This window comes from Marmota monax, unplaced genomic scaffold, assembly GCF_021218885.2.
Source record: "Marmota monax isolate L192 unplaced genomic scaffold, Marmota_monax_Labrador192_F-V1.1 WCK01_AAM20220418_F8-fsc00070, whole genome shotgun sequence".
Lineage (NCBI taxonomy): Eukaryota > Metazoa > Chordata > Mammalia > Rodentia > Sciuridae > Marmota > Marmota monax.
Genome location: NW_026692116.1, coordinates 5,189,458 through 5,206,997, shown reverse-complemented (window position 1 = coordinate 5,206,997; position 17,540 = coordinate 5,189,458). Strand labels below are relative to the sequence as shown.

General features: G+C 41.9%; 2 long non-coding RNA genes across 5 annotated transcripts in view; one reads left to right on the top strand and one right to left on the bottom strand.

Moving 5' to 3' along the window:
• The first annotated feature begins 1,162 nt into the window (after positions 1-1,162).
• LOC124105010 (uncharacterized) lies at positions 1,163-5,584 on the top strand. 2 transcript variants are annotated; one of them, XR_006855589.2, is made up of 3 exons: positions 1,163-1,504; positions 3,241-3,373; positions 4,737-5,584. It is a non-coding gene; the product is annotated as an uncharacterized LOC124105010 (long non-coding RNA). The 2 variants fall into 2 exon arrangements; XR_009228552.1 differs by having other exon boundaries at positions 1,164-1,450.
• LOC124105032 (uncharacterized) overlaps positions 5,168-17,540 on the bottom strand; it is a 65,071-nt gene continuing 52,698 nt past the window's right edge. The window contains exon 5 of one of the 3 annotated variants that reach the window (XR_009228553.1): positions 5,168-7,831. This is a non-coding gene — a long non-coding RNA (uncharacterized LOC124105032). Of the gene's footprint in view, positions 7,832-14,428; positions 16,488-17,540 lie in introns of those variants that run through there. The other 2 variants (XR_006855597.2, XR_009228554.1) reach the window with 2 other exon arrangements.

Here is a 17,540-nt window from a genome sequence, read left to right as displayed (position 1 = left end):
TCTACTTCACCTTCCTGAATGTCATCTCTGAGAAGACAGGGCACATCTCTCTCTTGGCCCCCATAATATTAGGACCTTGTGTTACGTATATAAGGAGTACACAAGAAATAAAAAGATTGGTCAAGGTGGGCAGAATTCTGGGCAACCACACACTGAATATGGGGGTTGGCCCAGCTGACTAGCTGTGGGAGCCCAGAGGGGTGCAGCCTGGGTGGCTTGTGAGGGCAGCCAAAGGACAAGCTGGCAGGCCAACTTGGGAGGGAAGCTCAGGCATGGCGCATTTCACAAAAGGACCATGCACCGTCTTATTGGCTGTGTTTCTCCAGTGTTGAGTAAAGACAGGACTCTGGAGTTTGGCTTTCTGGTTTTATTTATTTATTTATTTATTTATGAGCAATACAAGATTAGAAGAAGAAGAAAAACAAAACTGTTTAGAAGGGAATATGACATTTATTTAATTCTTGAAGGTCTGGGAAATCTCATGAAGAATTAGACAAGTTCCGGCAGCCAAACTCCCTCTCTACACTGCACCGCCCAGGAAGGACCCTGGTCATCCGTGAACCTTAGGGTGTTTGTGGCTCCAACTCAAAGAACTCCGCTGGCTTTGGAGTCTGAAAGATTTGGGTTCAAATCTCTGTGTTTCACTTACCAGCTGAATGAACTCGAACCAACAACATAAGCTTTCTTTGAGCTTCAACATCCTGTCCTGTAAAATGGTCATAATTACTGGGTTAACATAGGAATTAACAGACCATAAGTGATGTTTGACCTAGAGTAAACAATAGCTGAAATGACTGACGGATGATTTTATTACCTGCCAGCTTCTATTTTACTATTCTGTAAATTTGGACTCTTCTCTTACTGTGAGTTAAATAACCCCCTTGAGAAACAGGCATCACCATTGATAGGGAATTTTTTTCTTAAATAATAGGGGGGGGGGTGGAGAACTTTCTTTAAGCTGTTCTTTAATCCCATTCAATCCAATAGCAGTTCTGATTCAGAAACTGCAGGATGGTAATCACCTTTGGCAATGGATACTTTCCCCTGGCTCAATGGGAGGGACTCACCCCCATCCTGCTGTCCCGGAGACCACAAGAAAAACTGCGCTCAGGTGTAGAGCCCAATTAGCAGGTAAGTTTGGAAGAACACACACAGCGCACACATTCCTGAGCCATGAGCGTGGGGCTCTTTGTTTGCCCACTCCTTATAAGGAGCGAGTTATCATCAGTTCTGCAGAAAGGTCACTGCTATTTCTCTCTCCACAAGTGGCTGAAATCAGCTTTTTTCCTCAGAGGGGTGGGGCAGTGATTAAAAGACTAACTATGCCAGCACTTCACATGTCCGGCTATGAGGATGTTTACAGACCTTGCAACAGAGCTGGGGTTTCTGTCTGATCCTAGGGACTCTCAGAAGACGCATTTGGGGAGTCTCCCCTGTGCCCCAGAGGAAGGTCAGCCAAAAGTGTCATGTCTGCAGCCTGTCGTCAGTCACAAAAGTTGGCCTGGTAGGAGGGGCTGGAGCTGTGTTTTAACCCTCACCGTGTGTCTCTGTGCCTTTCTTCACTGTTGCCTTCACTGATAACTAGCTCGTGTGCCGTAGTTGTGAGAGTTGCCAAAATCAAGATGGAGTCACTTGTGTCATTCCTAATAAATAAGGCCAGGAAGTCCTGAAGGAATGGTTCTCATGTACAGTTGCCTGCCATCACAAAAGATTCTACGGGACTATAAACTTGCATAAAAGGCCACCATACCCTTACACACACACACACACACACAAAAATACTTATTTAAGACATCTGCTCATAACTGCCCACCCAAACTTGGACTGGTGTCACCCTTGCTATTAATCCCTTGTGGTCCAAGATCATTGTTTCAAAATATCATATAGTTCTCATCATTTTGCCTTTTAATTTTTCCCCTTGTCTCCACCTCCTTGGATACACTCATTATGGGCTATGACACATGTATTCCCATTATCCTTGCTCTGCTGTTCCCAAATAAGTATATTAGCCTTTTGAGAATCTCTCTCTGATTGTTATTTAGATTGACATGAGGTTGAGCAGGTGGTTGCTGCAAGAAGCAGGAGACACGGAAAGTGAGGTCTGATGCTTTCCCTCCTCTCAGAAGGATCAGCTCTTTAGCAAGGACTAGATTCAAAGGCCACCCCTGGAATCACCAGAGCTCAAGCCTCACCTCATTGCAGCCCTTATTCTGCTCCTCTCCTCTCCTCAAGACTCTCATCCCACCATCTTGCACCCAATGCACGACCAGATGCTCAGCTCTCTGCGGTCTCATGTGGTTTGTGGTGCTTTCATGGGTGCTGCCCCCCCCCACACACACACTGGCCTCTGCCAAAGCCACAGTCCTCATAAGCAGGTGCTCTAGCTTTCACCTCATTTGCAACCCTGCAGGGCTCTCTGTGAAAGCTGGTTGATGGACTGATGGAAAGTGGATTTGGCTATGGAGTCCACAAAGCCTCTCTGAACACACTATTTTCTATAGGGTGTTAAGAATGAGCCTGGGGTTGTTGAGAGCTGGTTATCTGGAGGCTTCTTGGTCTCCTCCACTCAACATTTGCTCCTAATTGTCCCTGGAGATGATGAGGCCCAGGAATTCCACTCTCTGTTCCTTTTGCAGGTGGCCACTTTAAAAAGTCACTTTCCAGATTCCTCTCCAGGGTCACACCGACCCGACTGCCTGCTGAACTCTACTGTCTGCCCAGCACTGTGCTCAGACATGTCCTCAGAAACATTCTGTGTTAATTCGGGAGTGAAAGTACACACCAAAGTTATCTCCCCATCTCGTCCCTCTTTCTTCTATTTCTTGGGCATTTTATAAGTTCTTATCACATGTCCAACTTCCTGATCTTACTTTCCACAGTCTGAGAACTAAGATCAACTTCCCAATGTTCCCTTTCTGGTCCTCTGACATCTTTCATAGACTCTCCCAGTTGTCTTTTTATGAGTTTGATTGTTAACTGCTATAGAAACAAATTAAGAATAGCAACCACATGGAAGTTGCAAAAGTTCCTGCTGTGGTTTGAATATGGTCTGTCTTCCAAAGGTTCATAGGCTAGTCTCCAATATAATGGCACTGAAAGATGGTATGGCCTCTAAGAAGTAAGGCCTAGTATGTCAGGAAGAGAGGATTCGCTTCCACCAGAGTGGGTTGTTATAAAAAAGCAAGCCTGGTCCTTCACTGATCTGTTGCTGCTTCTCTCACCATGTAACCTCTTCCACAGGCACCACTCCCTGCTCTTGCACAGTCTGCCACCATGTGATACCTTCTACCATGCTGTGATTTAGCCAGAAAACCCTCACCAGCAGCCAAACAAATGGGTTCTGCTTGATCCTGGACTTTCAGTCTCCAAAATTGTGAGCTAAATGAAACTTTTTTCTTTATAAAATGTACCCAGTGTCAGGGATTTTGTTACAGTAACACAAAATGGGCCAAGATATTCCCAAATCTTTATATGGATGGGAGCTAAATTGGTGCAACTTTTCTGAACATCAGATTGACAATATTGCTTTTAATAGTTCGTGTACTTTAGTTTTTCCTCTTCTCCATGGTCCTTTGAGACCTGAAAGGGCTAGGTCCACCAGTGGGCAGATCCCTCAGGCGGCCTACCCATAGGAAGTTCTCCCAGTGGGATTCTGGTTCCTGAGAAGACACCCCTGGGAGCTGAGGGACACTCGAGGCTGCAGCCAGAGCTAAGCGGATGTGCTTTGAAGTATGAGGCACTGGTATTTAAAAGATTATGGTATCTGAAAACATAGTGTTACAAAAGGGAACTTTTGCAATGACATTGAAGATCATTCCATTGATGTTCCTAGAAAAAAAGATCTCTAATTTGACTAATAAGAACATGAAAGAGCTTAAGAATTCTACAAAACAGTTGAACATTTACATAAATAGAACAGTTGGACGAGCTATGAAATACCCAGATAAACTATGTAGGAAAATCTTTAGCAGAAAGAAAGCTCATCTTTATCCAGATCTTCCTGATAGGGAAAAAGAAGAAGGAGGAGGAGGAGAAGGAGGAGGAGGAGGAGGCGGAGGAGGAGGAGAAGGAGGCGGAGGAGGAGGAGGAGGAGGAGGAGGAGGAGGAAATGTCCCCTGCTGAGACCAGGCAAATAAAGAAAATGAACTGGCCTATGCAGGCCACCTGCCTGAGAGATTCTGACATGATAGTTGAATAGAGCTGGTTAACTCCAGTGATTCGGATTACTCACAGACAGAAAGCCCATCATTAAAATAGATTGTTCTTTTCCCCTGAGGTTTCTCAGGCTCATGAAATGATGACAAAAACATTGTTCAGCAGGAATTTAGGATTGAATGTATGTTTACCTTTGCAGAGAAAAAGAAGTGTCTGTGAACTTGCAGCTCACTTGGTGAGGATAGCAGATCTTGGATTTTGATGGATTGACTGCTTGCACTCACCAATAGTTTACAGGAAGAAAAGTAATATATCTCACTTGGCTGCTGAATAAACTTATTATCTCATGTAAAATCCTTCAAAGCAAACTTGAGGAACATGCAGTAGTTTAAACTGGCTTCAAGCCATGATTAAAAAAAAAAAAGTTGGTGGTCAGACTATCATCAAAACAAATGATAAATTATGGACATATTTCAGATTTTAAAATAACAAGTGGACCGTGGAGATAGAAAAACCATTTTACTTTGGTTTCAGGATATACTTACAGTACAGCTAAAGATGTAAATGTTTATTTATTTCAGTCGAATTGAGCGATTTCATCTTTGAAAGAGTTATTTGTTTACTCAAGACAAGCCAGAACTATATGATTTCCAGGAAAATGTCATCCAAGAATTGTGAACTTTGGAAGAAACTGAAACCACATTTGTCTTTTAAAAGGCACTTAATAAACTTACAAATGAAATGCTAAACATTCTATTTCACATTAAAATGAAAAAATATCCAAAAGAAGTAGCATCCAATTCAATGAGGTGAACATACATGATGAAGATCATTTGATTCTGCTGCACTCAGGATTTATATGGTTATTTGATAACATTGTTTAAGAACTACTCGGTCTTAGTGCAATCCTGTATGTTGCTTAAAAATATAACTTGTATTATGTGAGAAAATAATTCATAGCATTACTAGGAACCAAAAAGATCAATCATTATTAATTTTTTGAAGATCATATTTTATTAGAAAATAGTAAAGCACGTACAGTTATTTTTGTTGTAGAAAAGATTCTGAAAGTTTAGAATTTCTTAAGAAATAATCAATATTAAAACATTTTTGTCCACACTGATACTGCGTATGAAAAGTGCCTTAATTATTAGTAAGTCAATTTATTAAGACACCTGTATCTATTTTAAAAATTATAAAACAAACCATGTATCCATCATGAAAAATAATAGCAGTAAGTCAGAGATTTACAATCATGTAGAATGTTGTTGAAACTTATTCCATACCATTTTTAGAACTGCAGAATATTCTTATTATCTCTTTTTTTGCCAGAATCGTCATGTCATGTATGTATATTATCCCTCTATAAAAGAAAAAGATGAATGAATATTTGTATGAATACTTAATAAAAAATAAATGTGGAATTGGCTAGTTTGTGTTTACTTTTTATTATATATACATTTGTAATATTTTCATTTCTGCATATCTTTCCTCATTTGAGAAAATTCACTATGCTAAAAGAAGTTCACATATTTTGATCAGTCAATCCAACTGCAAAACTGGAAATAAGCAGATAATATGAAATTAAAATTAGAAAGATTTATGTCCAATGACCTTACAATAGAAAAAAATATTATTTTATAGCTACTGAAAATGGTGTCTTAAATACTTTATAATAATATGAGAAAATGCTCAAAATATAATGTTAGCTAAAAAAAGAAAAAGCAATATACATTGTCAGCTACAAAGCTACAGGTATGTCGGGGTGGCTATTCGTGTATATATGTGGTATGACATTAGAGAAAGCATACCAATATATTCACAGTGGTTCTTTCTGAGTGTTGGGAACATAAGCAATTTTAATTTTCTTTCTTATGTTTTTCTATGTTTTCCAAAATGTCTACAATTATGGTCTTCTGCATGATCAGGAGATAATTTCTGTGAAGAGAAAAAATGAAAAGAGAAAAGCAGGCCTAGAAAAAGCTCTTTATATAACTACCAGCTGACAACAGAGTGATAGCCATGTGCGGGTGCTTGACACAGGCATCCTAAGTGATCTTCGCAGCAGAGCTGGGAGGGGGGCCTTAGCAGCCCTGTTTTTTAGATCCAGAAGATTCCAAGGCTCAGGAGGTTTAAGTGTCTTGTTCAAGATCTTGTCCAAGCTTCTTGGGGCAGAATCTGATGTCACACTTGTCTGTCTGATTAACATGCGTAACCCACGAAATGACTTAAATTCCTACCAGGCTGAAACCTGTCTTAACCGTTTCTTGAAAGCAGAGCGAGAAGAGAGAAGAGAGCATGGGGCAGGGCGGTAGTGACTTGGAGAAGAGCAAAGGACATAGAAATGGGAACCTGGGGACAAAAGCAAGAATGGCCCACTATAGAACTGGGTCAAGGGTCAACTCGGGTTCAGTTACTGAGGTACCCTCTGCCCTTGACCTCCTGATCAGAGCAGGGGTCTTATAGACCCTGGGCTAAGGGCCCTCAGTCATAACCTGCTCCATGTCTCCTGGAGGAGTGTGCAGCTGTCAGCAGGTCTTGATCCCAGGCGCAACATGAACAGCAAATGAGAGCACATGGTTCAGAGGTTTTGCCTTTTAACTGTGACATGTTAGATTACAGGAGTCCAGACGGGACCTTTAAAGGACCCCTCTAGAATCTCATCTCTTTCCATAGAAAAAAAAGTCATCCTCAGAGAGGGAGAAAATCTTTTTTTTGTTACAAGTTGGCTGTACTAAAATGGGTCGAGTTATCTGTGTGGGTGGAAATTTGTTTGGTTAGAGATTGAATTCTTGATTTGCATCCAATCCTTTCTAATGATCCATTTAAGGAAAGAGAAATACTCCCACACAGTATCAGCATACAAAGTCTTGAGAAACCTGCAACTCTCTGGCTTTATCTAACAATTAGGCTCATCCCTGACTCAGCCTGCTCAAGTCAGGAGCCTTGCCGGAATGCAGTCAGCTCCTGAAACAGATATGCGAGCTCTTATTTCATCACCAAAACATCTTTTTTGAACAGCAGCACTGAGCCCTGACACGCAGAACAGCCTGGATACAATTCTCAGGGTGCAAGTCAGCTTAGAGTGATTGCCTCCCTATTAAGAATATCACATTTCCCAATGACAAGTCCTCCCTCGATACCCTGCCCCGATTCCTGTCTATTTCCTGGCTGGGCCTAAAGTTTCTTTGATGAGGACAAATTCTTCATTGAAACCCGAATTAACATGCATACCCCATGAAATGACTTAAATTTCTAGCAGGCTGAAGCCTGTTTCCTAAAAGCAGAGTGGAGAGGGGGGAGTATATGGGGCAGAGAGGTAGTGACCTGGAGAAGAGCCAAGAACCCAGAAAGAGGACTCTAGGGCCAAAGACAAGACTGATCAACTTCAGAACTAGGTCAAGGGTTAGCTCTAGCTCACAGTTAATGAGGCACCCTTTTGTCCTTGACCTCCCTGTTCAACACAGATCAACTTCCAATGTCACCTTTTTTTTTTTTTTAATCCAGAGAGATACACAGAAGGTCTTCAAGAAAGTGGACACCCTAATTTGCCTTTTGTCTGTGAAGGTCATGGATATAAGGTTCACTTTATGTTGTGATGAATAGAGGCATGAACTAGGTAGGCATCAATCAGCTTTGCAAATGATTTCACCTCTCTAGGCCAAGGTTCTCTTGTCTGTTAAAAAAAAAAAAAAAAAAGGTGGTCAAGCTAGAAATTTTCCAAGTCTCTTTCTAATCCTAAAAGATTGCTGCTCCTGAGTCTCCCCCCATCTCCACCAAAATAAATAAGTAAATAAATAACCTGTGCCTTCTTGGATTCAATAGAGCATAGGGAATTCTTTTCTCCTCCGGGAATGAATCAAAAAACCCATGGGGCATTTGATCCACCCCTTTGAGGCTCTCCCTGTCCACATTTGATGGCGCATAAGCAACAGGAAACACGAGACTTATCTGGATTCTTGGTCTTTGCTGCTTGCCAGTTGTGTGTGACCTTGGAAAGTCTTTGCACTTCTGCTCTTTATCACTAGAAATGAGTATAGCTTCTGCCTGGAAAAATCAGTGGGAGGTAGGAGTTGAGGCATGTAAAGTGCATAGAATAGTGTCTGCCTCCTCACTAGTTGGCTGCCTTCCTTCCTTCTTCTGTTTGAGTCAGATCTTTCTTCATGTGGTAGGAGGAGGGAAGGCCAACAACCACTCCAGAGAGCTGTCAGTTAAGCTTTAGGATCAGCTGCTGTAACAAAGAGACCCTAAAATGCACCGGTCCAAATGTGTTCAACAACAGTCAGAGGCAGGTGCCAGGTGAGCACCTTTCCTCTATGAGTCAGTCCTAACTTTCTACATTCTAATCTTCAACAAGACTGGCTCAGGGCCTGCCTCTCTAGGAGGCCCCAGGGGACTCCATCGTATCCACAGGGATCACACCTAGTCACAACCCTCAGGGGACTTCCAACTTGCACCATTTTGTCAATCACCATGTGATTGACAACTTTAGGTGAGGAAGTCTTGACTCCTTCCCTAGATGGAGAGCTTCCTAAAGTCAAGGGCCTTGTCTTCTTGATTTTTATCTCTACCCTGTCCCCAAACTCAGTCTCAGAAAAGTGTGCACGTTGGGATCTCAAGGTGGATTTGACTCTGAGTGTACACGTTCCTGGGGGATCAGTCACCCACGAGCGGGAAAGCTAGAGTATTGACTTAGTCACCACCACCTTAAATATTTTTCTGCTGAACTACCATGTGATTTCTTAATTTCTTCCAATAAATGAAAGAAAAAAATGTGTGCCTTTGGATTTTATGTGTGTGTATGAAAATGAACTCTCATGGAAGCCCTTGACTCATCACAGATTCAAGAAATGGACGTTTTATATGTGGACATAGGGAAGTATTAGTTTTCCTGTTATGTGCAAGATAGGAAGGAGCCTTGGGCAGAAGTGACTGGAATGTCCAGTGGGGTCAATATCTGTATTATTGTAAGTTTTTATAGAATTAAAATTCTTAGTGGAAAAACAACTACAGTCATGGAGTTTTGGTAAGCGTCGTCCCTGACTTAGCTGCTTATGGCTAGCAATCCCAAATAGCAATATAATTCAGTCATCTACCTCGATGCTGACTTCACAGTGTCACAGGGAAAAACACATTGCTCAAGTGAGCAGGTCAATGGGATCTCTGCAGAGACATGCTATAGCTGAAGGGCAAGGAGCCATAGTCAACTGCTTTAAAATTTCAAACTAACTTTCTTGTGGTCATCCTGTGATCGACTCAACTTCAGATTCTTTCTGCAGAACATCGTGTTAGGCAGCTTTACATTACTGTAAAAAAATACTTGAGATAATCAACTTTAAAAGAAGAAACTCTTGTTTTGGATTAAAGTTTTGAAGGTATCAGTTCATAGTCAGGTGTACTCATGTTTTGGGGCCTGTGGCAAAGCTGTACCTCGTGGTGGGAGTGCATGTAAAGGAAGCTTCTCACTCATGGCAACCAGGTAGCAAGAGAAAAGAAGAGGGAGGGGCTGAGTCCCAATATCCCTTTAAGAGCATGTCCCCAGTGACCTAAATTCCTCCCACTAGGCCCGAACTCTTAAAAGTTCTATTACCTCCCAATAGTGCCCTGGGTTGGGGGCCAAGCCTTTAACACCTTGGCCTTTGGGGACTTTTAATACTCAAACTATAGCAAACATCTAGTCTCTGTCCCTGCTGCACCTTTAAACAGAATTTCTACAATATGTGAACCATTATGTGTCTTTTTTTTTTTTTTGATTACTAAAACTCTTATAAATAAATGACAAAGCTTCTGCGTTGGCTGCTGGTTAGAGCTTATGTCTCTATATTTATCCAGTCTCATAAACTGGGGCACTCACACAGTTGTACAGATTGTGCCCTGCGTTACTCTAAGGAGTATCATTTACATGAGCCTCTATGGCAACGCCCAAGTTACACTGATGCATCTTATTCCAGGAAAGCCCTATTCTCTGCAAATAAAAGCTTTCTGTTGTTAAGCTTTCAATGAAGCTTGACTGAGAGACATGGGCCCAAGAATCATGAAGCATGTCTGTCCCTGGGTCTGTTTCTGGATCTATCCAAATTATTAAGAAGCTGGGTCATTGGCCATGGTCTTCTGGCTGCATACAGTTGCTTTTATGTAATTATGCTTCGGCATAAAGCATTGACCACATTGTAGAATGCAATAAGAGACAGTGCAGATGCTCCAAGCAAGGACCCAGCTGGCAAAATTGCAATCCCTTTAGAAGAAGTTGCTTTCTGGTCTCAGTATCAGGAAGAGCTATATACTCCCTGATGTGATTTCATGGGTGGCACTGTGACTCATATGACGGAGGCTGTTTACATGTCCATGCATAATGACTGTTAGAAAGTTAGGAGGCTCAATGCCCGATGATATAACAACATTTCAGTGTAAGCTTCCCACCCTTGCCACAGTTCTACCTTCACCTCATTCATCAAAGCAGCAGGCAGCTCCAGGATACTAGGCACACTCATGATCAGAGACTGTGAGCTTGCTGTCCCTGTCTGGAGGGCAGGCAGCTCCTGAGTGCCCATCATCTGCCAGACGTTGTACTAGATACTGCTCTGAACATAAGAGACGAAGTTCCTACCCACAGGAAGATTGCAGACCAGTGGAGGAATGCACGATAAACAAATGATAAGTTTCCATTTAATACAATATAATACATCTGGGTGATAAAGAAGTAGAAAATGAATTAGAGAAGAAGAATGAGTACAAAGTGGGGAACATTAAATAGGTATGATACCCGGAAGGTGCCACTTGAGCAAGGCCTGGGGAGATGAGAAGTGCACTGGGCGGATCACTGGGGAAAGCCATCTTAGAGAATAGGGTCAGCAGGAACAGCAGGTTCACAGTCCCTGATCAAGAGTGTGCCTGGCATGCTGGAAAACAGCAAGGAGCTGGTGGACTGGGGTGTTGGAGGCACAAGAGGGTGTTGGAGGCACAACCAAAGCAAGGTGACACTGGGCCTCAAAGGCCTTTGCTGTACTTGGACCTTTGTGCTGTATAGAATGAAAAGTGGATAGAGGGTTTTGAGCAGAGGAGTGACGGAATTTAAAAGGATCACTCTAGCTAATGAGTTAAGAACAGACATAGGAGACTAAGGTAGAAACTGAGAGACCAATTGCAGGAATCCAGAGGCAACAGGGTCTGAGCCAGCATGGTATAGAAGCGGGTGAGGAGGGGTTATGTTCTGGACAATAAGATTGGTTGACACAATGTGAGATATGAAAGAAATGGAAGAGGCCAGAAAAAGTGGAAGAATGGAGTATCTTTTTATTTTAGGACTTTTTTTTTTTAGGTATACATGGCAATAGAATGTCTTGTGGCATATTATGCATACATGAGGTATAACTTATTCTAATTAGGATTCTAGTGGTTGTACAGGAGGCAAAGTTACTGGAAGAATAGAGTCTCTTTAAGGACATGCACTCCCACAAAGGAGACTGTGGGACAGTAGATTTGGACATATAAATGTAAGAGCCCTGTTAGACCCCGAGTAGGGATGAGTGAACTGGAGGGGATGAGAAGTCCTGGCTGGATAGAAACACCCCTCCACCCGGCATTCAGACACCCTGCAGGAGGTGACTCTGGGCACTGTGGTTAGAGAAGAGGCTTTCCCGGGACTGAGCCCCCAGGCAAGGCAAAGCTAGTTTCTTTGTTTTTATTTTTCTGGGTTTTTTTTCCCCTTTCAACAAAATCTAATTTCCTAGGCTGGTATTTAATTAATTTTATTCTACTACATTCAGTTTCATAAACCTCCTGAAAATCTTTTCACATAAAGTCAAATAGAGCAAAAACAAGGCAGAAGTCACATCGATTGATCCTTTAGGAACTGATCCTTTAGGGAACATATAAGTGCCCTCCTGTGTCATGCAAAAGAGCTGAGGATAGCCCAGCCTGCGTGACACTCAGCAGAAGGGAGTGATAAGTACCTAGCATGCAAATAATCATATAATTAAATAATATCAGATTGTAGCAGAGGCAACGAAGAAACTAGAACAAAGAAACAGAGAGTAGATAGGAGAGGGAGTGGTGGCCAGAAACTAGCATGATGAGAGGAGCCCGGCAATGTCATGGCAGCAGATCACCCAGGCCAGGGGTGGGAGTGAGCTTGCCAGGTCAGGATGACGGGAGAGACTGGCTTGTGCAGCTGGAACACATTTCCAGGGGGAGATGCGTAGGTGGTAGGGCCAGGGAGAGGGAAGGATCAAGGTCATGTCAAGCCTCACTTAGCAGCATGGCCAGAACGTGACTCCTGTGTTACGGGCACTGGGAAGCCACTGCCGATTTCCCATGGGGGTGGGGGAGTGGTGACATGTGATTTGTCCTGATTGCTGAGTGTAGAAGGGCCTGTGAAGGAGCAGGGAGTTGGCCTGGAGGGTGGTGCAGCAGGCCAGCAGCAGAAGATGGGGCTGGATGGGGCTGGAGGGGTGCCAGTGGGAGGGACCAGGTGTATTTTGAACATGTGACCCATGAATTGAAAGAAGGAACAGAGAAATCAAAGATGACACCTGGGTTTTGACTTGAGCGATTGGATGGATGTTGATGCTGTTCTTGAGATGGGGCAAACTAGAAGAGGGGCAGGTCTCAAGGAGAAAGAGTGAGTTTTGCTTCTCCCATGTCCAGTCTGAGATGCCTGTTAGTCCCTTGGCACTTCTGCACATTATCTACAAAGAAAGTCACACATCCGCTCAATTAATATTTGTTGAGTGAGTGAGTGGATGCCAACCCTTTGCGGACCAGGAAGGCCTGACACAGTTTAAGAGTGGCAGTTCAGAATGATGATGCCAACACCGTAGGAAGCTGTTTCTCTGATGTTATCTTGACCAGTTGTCTTAGCCACCTGCCAAGGTGGCTGGGAACTATTGCCTTCATGCTACAGGTGAACCATCTGAGGCTTCAGAGAATGCATGACTTTTGCCCAATGTGCCCACTCCCACGGTCAGACCCAGGGCCTGTCCCTGTATCTCTTCATCCTCGGGTTGTGTTCTTTCCATCACTCACGCCTGGCTCTTGTCAGTGTGCTGCCTGTCACTTGAGTAAAGAGTTGCTTTGGAAGGTGCCCACGTGATGTGGGACTAACTGCGGCCCTCCTGGCCATGGTGATTCTGGCCCATCAGAAGATGTGGGACCCGATTCCAACTCCAAAAGAGACCTGGGCCATCAGTGGGCAACCTGAAGCTGGCTGGGACTTCTGAACAGTATGAATGAGTTCTGTAACAAAAACTATGATACCACTAACAGAGACTCTTCTCCTTGCTCTGGCGAGGCAAAGCCAGCCAGGGGAAGGGTAGCCCAGGCTTCCAAATGGAATTCAGCCAGGAGTCCACTGAAGCACACAGGCCTTTTCTCCAGGCAGTTGGCATCACTAGAGTTCATTAATTGGGAGCACATAGAATGGGTGTGGTGCTTTCCCACACCCTTGAGGGCCTTTAACATCCCAGTTTCTGATCTTACAATTTCACAATCAGCTTGGAACATTTCCCTTAAGAAAAGTTGTTTTTGTAAACTCCCACATCAAAGGTAGAAATATAGATTTTTATTTTTGCAGGTGCAAGGGGTGTATTAAGTTATAACCATAACAGTGAACTTCAAACGTAAGTGTAAGGATCACTGGGGAGAGGAGGCGGCAGTGGTTATGAGCTCGCAATCTGAAGCTAGACTGGTCGGTTGTGTTTGACTCCTGATTCTCCACTTTCTAGTTACATGCCTTTTGGAAAGTTTCTTGATCCACCAACACCTCAGTTTACTCTGTAAGATGGGGATGATAATAGTACCTAGTCACAGATCATACTGAGGGTTCAATGAGTTAGTTTTATGTAAAGCATCTGGAATTGTTCCTGTACCAAATATTCTATAAGGAAAAACTACTACTATTGGCAATAGTATTATTTGTATAGCTGCCTAACTTGTTAAAAGTGCTAAGTCCAGAGTCATACCCAGTTTCTGTTTCACTGGGTCTGTAGTGGGGCTTGAACATTCCAAAGCCCCTCAAGAGATTTGGATGCAATAGAACTAAGGGATCCTTTGAGAAATTGGTCTATCAAAGCAAAAATGGGCATCTAGTGTCAAAGTAGGAAGTACAACAGAGAGAAAACCGAGGGCAGAGAATAATGTACACTTCCTTGATTCACAGTTTCACTCTTTGGTGTGAATGTGTAGAATGTGTAGAATGGAACCAGTGGGCTCTTGTAATAGATACAAAGATGGTTTCCAAAGAGAGGAATTTAAGTGAACAACAGATTTTTTTCATAATACACAATTATTTTATTGTTTAAAAATCTCCTCTAGTAGGTTCTTTTATTGAGAAAAAATTCACATACCACAAAATTCAATGGGAAAACACACAATTCAATAGCATATAGAATATTCACAAAGTTGTACATCATCACCACTTTCCAATTTCAGATTTTCATCACTCCCTATTCCTTCCACGGTTGCAGCTCCTGGAACCACTAACCTACTTTCTATTTCTCTGGATTTGCCTCATCCTGATATTTCATTTAAAACACATGATCCTTGTGACCGGAGTCTTTCACTTCATGTTTTTAAGGTTCATCAATATTGTAGCCTTGTTGTGTTTTATTCTTCTTATAACTGAATAATATTCCTTTTATATATGCACTGCATTTTATTTATCCACTCATCTGTCTTCATCCATTGATAGACATTTGGGCTTTTCCAATTTTGGGCTATTATAAATAATGTTTCAATGAAATCCATGTATATTTATTTGTGTAGACCTATGTTGAATTTCTCTTGATTACAGGACTAGGAGTAGAATTTCTGGAGCATCTGGGACTTCTATGTCAAATTTTTGAAGAATTGCCAAAACATTTTCCAAAGTAGCTGCACCTTTTCATATTCCTTCCAGCAATGTATGAGAGTTATAATTTCTACACATGCTCACCATCATGGTATTGTCTCTATCATCTGCCTCTTATCTTAGCCATCCTGTTATTGTGAAGTGGTGTCTTATTGTGATATATTCCCATTTCCTTAGCAACTAGTGATGTTGAGCATCATTTCATATGCTTATTGACCATTTGTGGATCTTGTTAGGAGAAATGTCTATTTATCTTTTTGCCTGTTTTTAAATTAGTTTTTCTATTGCTGAGTTGTTTGAGTTCTTTATGTATTGTGGATATTAAATCCTTATCAGATTTACAAATATTTTTCTCTCATTCTGTGGGTATTCTTTTCATTTTCTTCATTTTGTCCCGTGAAGCACCGAACTTTCCAGTTTTGATAAAGTCCGTTTTATCTATTTTTTTCTCTTTGGTTACTTTTGCTTTTGGTGGCATGGCTAAGAAACCATTGCCAATTCAAAATTAATGAAAATTTATGTCTACATTTTCTCCTAAGAGTTAGCTCTTATATATGGGTCTTTGGTCCATTTTGAGTTAATTTTGTATATAATGTGAAGTAAGAACCAACTTCACTCTTGTAGGTATTATTTTGATCTTTATGTTTTGCAAGTTTTTGGAAATATGCACACAAAGAAAATGAACAAATCAAGATATATGGCTTGCTGATTTTTCACAAAGAGCCCACTTGTGTCCCCAGCCCCCGGATCAGGAACCAAGCAGTAACAGGCTTAGAGACACTCATGATCCCTTCCAGCCACTGTCCCCTACAAGGGACTCCACTATCTTGACTTTTAACTCAGAGTTTTGTCTGTTTGGGGACTTTATAAAAATGAAATTATATAGCATGTATTTTTTTGTGCCTGGTTTTCTATTTTTTCACTAAGCATTGTTCGTGAGACTCATGGTGTTTCATGTAGTTAGAATTCATTTATTCTCACTGGTATATAGGAGATATATATAAATTCTGTTGTTGATACTAATTTACATTCCCATTAAAAGTGAATGAGAGTTCGAGTTACTCCATATCTTTACCCAAACTGAGTATCATCTGTCCTTTTCCTTTTTGACCCTCAACTGGGTGAGTGGTGCTGTAACATTGGGATTTTTCAATTTGCAGTTCTTCCTTAGTCCTTTTAGGCTGCCATAACAAAATGCCATAAACTGGGCAGTTTATCAACAACGGAAGTCACAGTTTATCACAGTTCTGGAGTGTGGGAGTCGAGGATCAAGGTGATTCAGTGTCTGGGGAAGGCCAGCTCTCTGGTTACTTATAGAACCTTCTTGATATGTCCTCTTATGATGGAAAGGAAATGTTTTAGTCAGGATTTTTCACTGCTGTGACTAAAAGACCTGACCAGAACAATTATAGAGCAGGAAAAGTTTATTTGGGGGCTAACAGTTCAGAAGTCCCAGTCCATAGAAATCTGGCTCTCTTCCTCAGGGCTTGGGATGAGGCGGAACGTATGGCGTAAGAGTGTGATGGAGGGAAACAGCTCACATTAGGAAGCAGAGAGAGACTCACCAGATACAAAATATATACCCCAAAGCTACACCCCCAATGACTGACCTCCAGCCACACCCTCCCTGTCTTCAGATGCCATTCAATTAATTCTATCATGGGATTAATTCACTGATTTGGTTAAGGCTTTCTTGCAATGTCTCACACATGAGCTTTTGGGGGACATGTCACATCTAGACCCTAACAGGGAGTGTTCTCTCTCAGTCCCTTGTAAGGGCACTAATGCCAGGCATGGGGATTCTGCCTCCATATTCTGATCACCTCCCCTCTACCTCCTGCTGCTTTGGGAGTAAAGATTTCAATGTAAATTTTTAGTGAGACAAATTCAGATCATTTATTGGCTATTTGGATATTCTCTTTATTAACATATGCTATTTATTTTTAATCTCTTAGTTCTGGTTTTTTTTATATTTTTATTGCATCTCTTATCATCTATACATCATATTTTCCCTCTGTTTCCTTGCTACTGAGAGATTCTCTTTCCCTCTGTCTTCTAATTAATTTATGATATTCTGTCCTTTCAGGAAACCCATGACAATATTCATTAGGAAACACAGAATAAATGAAGATTTTTCTTTTAGGCTAAGGAAGATTCCCTTGATAAGCAGACAGAATAGTGTAGGGAGAAAACTGGAGTGTATGCTGAGATCCCCCTTTCCTTAGGCAGTCACATCACCTCTGTTCAGTCTGGGCTAATACATTTCACACTGTGACATTTGCCTGTCTTCTCCAGTTGCTTCATGTTTGTATGTTCTGTGCACCCTGACTACCAGTATTTTTTTCAAGTACTATCTTCTCCTTTATATATGCACCCTTCGCTTTGCCCTAAACAAACCTGAATGCAATGGGACCACAGCAAACCTAAGAACTTTGAATGTGGAATTTCATGTTGAAGGCACAGGGCTGACTCTCTCCTGTCATTGACCATGCTTTTTAAGTTTGAGGAAGCTGTGACAGAGAAATGTGCATCCTGCTGT